The sequence below is a fragment of the Otolemur garnettii genome, unplaced genomic scaffold (assembly GCF_000181295.1).
Source record: "Otolemur garnettii isolate 467f Iridium unplaced genomic scaffold, OtoGar3 scaffold00002, whole genome shotgun sequence".
NCBI lineage: Eukaryota > Metazoa > Chordata > Mammalia > Primates > Galagidae > Otolemur > Otolemur garnettii.
Window position 1 is genome coordinate 47641016 of NW_003852397.1, and position 4939 is coordinate 47645954.

The window sequence follows — 4939 nt, forward strand, 5'->3', positions numbered from 1 at the left end:
TTGCATCCAACTTGCGATTGTCTGAGAGCTAAACTCAGCTGGGAAGACAGAGGTAGCTGGATCTCTCTACATACGGGCTTTCATTACCAAAGAGATTAGACTGATCTTCCTCATAATGTTATGGCAGCTTTGAAGACAGCAAAAGCAAAAGGTATAGAGCCTCTTGAAGCCTCAGGCTAGATGTCATACACCATCATGTCTGCCATCATCTATTGGTCAAAGCAAGTCACAAGGACCATCAGATTCAAGGACACAACATAGAAATCTCCCCTCTCGATGACAATAACAGTGTCATAACATTGCAATGTGTTGTGCACACCAGGAAAGAAGGAATTTGAATAACCTATCATAGTCCAACCTCTGACCATAAAGTATGCATATTCTCTCCATCCACAAAATATGCTCAATTTCATCCCAGGACCTCCTAAAATCTTATACCATTATAGACTTAGGCTTAAAGTACAGGATCTCATGATTACTATTAGATCTACAGACATATACATACAACTGCTTTTGGTCCAGGGACCCATAAACTACAAACACAAGTTATCAAGAGCCACCTGCAGCATACTGTCCTGATACAGGATAGGATAACTTCCACAGACACTCCCAGCACAGACCAGGAGGCACAGGGCAGTCAGTGGTCCACAGAAGTTCAGAAATCCAGCAGGACACATATTGCTTAAATTGAATAAGCTCTAACTCCGCCCTCTGAAGTGGCTTCACTATTCACCATTCTGTGGTTCTGCATTCTGGCAGAAGTGAAGCCAGGCCCAGCCACTTTATGAGGGCAAATGATGTGATGAGTAGCTGTCCTTACTCTCTTTTCCTCTCGCCCAGAAGCTTGATTATTGATCCCAGAGATGTCAACTACACAGAGGAAACAGTATCTTTCTCCAGCCTTTTAAGTCATATTTTGACAACTAAACATGCTAAGAGCCCCAGATTTTCCCATGAGCTCAAAGTTGGCCATTCTTGCCATCTTAGAATGGCTGGTTAGTGACTTTTCTCTGATTTCCAATTCTCTCTTATGGATTTGTCTTCCTCAGTTTCTCTGACAATCATGTAAGATCTAACTTCTATGATAAATGTCGTACTCCATAATGCCCTTCACATACAACATGTTACTGTATCAAATCTTCAGGACACCTGTACAAGTTACATACTAACATCTCCATTTTAGGGATGAGGGCACTAAAACTCAAACTCAGAGAAGTTAAGTAACTTACCCCATGCTACACAGCTAATAGGTTTCAGAGTTCAAATTTGAACTTAGGTCTGATACTCCAGCCTATGCTTATAATTTCTATTTTCCATTAATAGAAAGAAACAGGATACTATGATGTACTGATAAACTGATTTCTAAGGAAGAAAGACTCTGATAAACTGATGTCTAAAGAAGAAAGACTCTGATAGCATGTACCTGTTTCTGTGGTCGATTCCCATCATGGCTAATTTCATCGTACCAACAATTTTAAAACTGGCTTACAATATTTCTAAATATTTAACACTCTCACGAACCAATATATGAGGCGGTTTCAACACATCTCTGCGTGAGAGCTAAGAAAACAAAAGCTCACCAATAAGAAAACATACACATAGTTAACAAAAATGGGTAGTGTGTTTTTTCAGGCGTCTCGTCCATGTGGAAGCTATCTACCAAATTGCCAAGTGTTAACATCTCCATATCTTTGCCTGCAGCCTATTTTGGTCAGAACCTGCTCTGCCCACTGACATGGCAAGTATGAATCTCTGAAAAACAAATACCTATAGCTCCGCATTCCTCAACTTATAAATGATAAAAATTAATGTATGAATATCCAGCTCTCATATTCTTCATGTGGGGTAACACCGAGGTGTGCTGTCCTCAGCATCACCCAGAGTTATCCAACAGGCTTAAGCTTTAGTTACCCACAGTAACAACTCACGTTAAAACGCATATTCTGTTAGCTATCTCCCCGAGATCACCTTACAAGCTAAGTCCTTGCATTCTAATCCTTGATTAGGTCTCATTCTGGAAACCCTACCAAGCAGCTACCATTGTGTATGCCAGTGGACCAGACAGACCCTGCACTAGGCACTTAGGTTCCATGTTTTGGCACCAATCTTGATAACCCCCTATGAGGCAAGGTGCACCCTATGCACCCAATTCTGCAATATGGAAATGAAGATCAGAGAAGTTAATAAACTCTACAGAGGTCACGTAGCTGGAATGATAAATAACAGAGGTAATCTTCAAACTACAATCGATTGCAACGTCTCCTTTTTCACTGAACTATGCAGCGGCTCTCACCACGGAGATTGGACTTACACACATGAAAGAATAAAAGAACAATTAAGTGCTAAGATGACATATTGTAATGAACACTTCTGGGCAAAACCGTCTCAGACTTATGTTCCACAATTGCTTTCTAAAATTCTCTTTTGTTGTGCCCTCAACTTGAAAAATAAGCCCACTGACTAATATTAGGAAATTCAATTTTTCATAGATTTTCCTTCTACTCTATTATGGTTTCCTATGAATTAGGTACTGAAATAAAACTGAGTGGATATCATGACAGAATATACCATGATGAAAATTCATATGAAGAAAATACACTACATGGGTATATTTTTTAGCCCATATAGCATCTCAGAAAAAATAGATATGGCATAAAACTACAACCAAGTGTTGATTGATTTAGTAAGTCAGTACAAAATATGAGGAGATCAAACAGAACATGCAGAATGCTGAATTAGGAAGAGTCCTTATCAGCTTAAAACCTCAAACGCAGGGAAGACATTGACTTTGATTTTTGCCTATGTTTATTAGGCAAAACGTGAAGTCTGGAAATTTAAAATGTGTTAGTGCTGGGGCTAAATTCACCAAAATAGAATTCAATATTTAACAGTGGCTTACTGACATCAAGTAATTTAGATAGTTTATCTGCAATATTTAGGATTAAAAAGGCCCCAATGCTGAAATTCTTCACACTGCAAAGAAATCTCAGATGCTAGTGGAAAGAAATATAAATTCCAGCTCTGATCTGATCAGTATTTTGCACTGTTGGTTTTTAATTTCTAATTACCTGCTCTGTCAATAGGCACAACTCCCCCCACCACCATACAATCTTTTTGGAACAATCCATCCCCAACTCTGGTTCTAAGTGGCTCTGTCACTGCAGGTAATTTAACATCTCTGGTTAAATGATGCTTTCAGTTAAATGACACTTTGTGAAATACCTTGTCACTTAAACAATGATTCTATGGCTACAGCCCATTTTTAAAAATAAACTTATTATTCACATAATTAGCAAAACCACATTTTCTCCTTTCTAAAAGTGCTCCTCATCAATGCTCTGCAGAATCCTGAGTTTCTAAAATGTTTTAGGACCTTCACAGAGATGGCTCAAGGGAAGAAGTGACAGAGAAGGTTACTGATGGTATTTAGGCCCCTTGAGCCTATTTTAGGCATAGAAATGCTATTTTATGTCATGCGTCTCATTATTTTGCATAAACAAAGAGTTTATAGGTAGAAATTAATGCATAAACACTTCTGCTTAAAATCACATTGTGACTGACAAACATTTGATACTCTTTTCTCTCTCTATAAAATGGGGAATTTACCTCCTAAGCCTTATTTACCATGGGACACTTCATCAACAGACCTGAGGCCCAGCTTTGCATGTACTTACCTTTGGCAGGTACACTCTCCAAAGAGAAGGCCATTAAAAATGGCTCTGGCTGAAGCAGCCAATTCCATTTTTTTTTTTTTTTTTTAAAAATGCTATGGTGCCATTACTTTTAGGAAACTCAAGTATCCAAAGAATATACAGTATCTTTATTTTAGTCGCTAATTAATCTGTCTTCCTCATAAGCCCCCATTGCTAAAAAGAAGTAACAGAATTTACTTTGTTTAATCCAATATGGTTAAAATGTGATCAGACATAATAAACTAAATAATCTCTTTAGGTAATGCTACATTTCATATCTTGGATTTTCAGTCCTTTCTCTCCTAATACTCTTCTTCTTCCTTTTTTTTATTTTTGCTTATTTGTTTGTTTGTTTGTTTTCGAGACAGAGTCTCACTCTATTGCCCAGGCTACAATGCTAGTGGTGTCAGCCTAGTTCATACCAACCTCAAACTTCTAGGCTCAAGGGATCCTCCTGCCTCAGCTTCTTGAGTAGCTGAGACTACAGGCACTCACCACAGTGCCAGGCTAATTTTTCTATTTTTAGTAGATATGGTATCTCCCTCTTGCTCAGGATGGTCTCAAACTCCTGAGCTTAAGTGAGCCTCCCATCTCAGCCTCCCAGTGCTAGGATTATAGACATGAGCCACAATTCCCAACCCTAATACTCTAGTTGACAGCTTCTAGGCGCATGGAGAGAAATGCATGTCTCACTCAACTTCAAGGCAGAGGAAGAGTGGTGGGTGGTGGGGGCTTTTTTTTGCAGTTTTTGGCCGGGGCTGGGTTTGAATCCATCACCTCTGGAATATGGGGTTGGCGCCCTACTCCTTTGAGCCACAGGCACAACCCTCTGATGGGGGTTCTTTTGATTAGTGCCATGTGCACTGGCATTTTGGTCCCCAGCAACCTCAATTATCTTCTGGCAGTTACAGGGCACACTCGCAGCCCCTTCTTCCTCATCTCAGTCAGTGATGGGGGTGCTCCTTGGATAAGTGGTCTCACCATGGCTCTTGGTGATAGTTACCTCTCTGGACTTATGGCACATCCTTAGTTAGCCCCCCAGTAATGCAGGTCGGTTACATGGTTTCTGTCTTTATCATCTGAGAAAGCTCCCCAGGAGGACAAAGGGTACTTAATTCCACCACCTTTTTCTGAGGACAAGAGGGTCTTCTTGAATTACTGCCACCCTTGAAGAGCTCAATGCAGGCTCTCCCTCTCCATTCAACTTCAGTGAGCCATCACTTTGGCTCTGACAAGTCTGCAAGGAG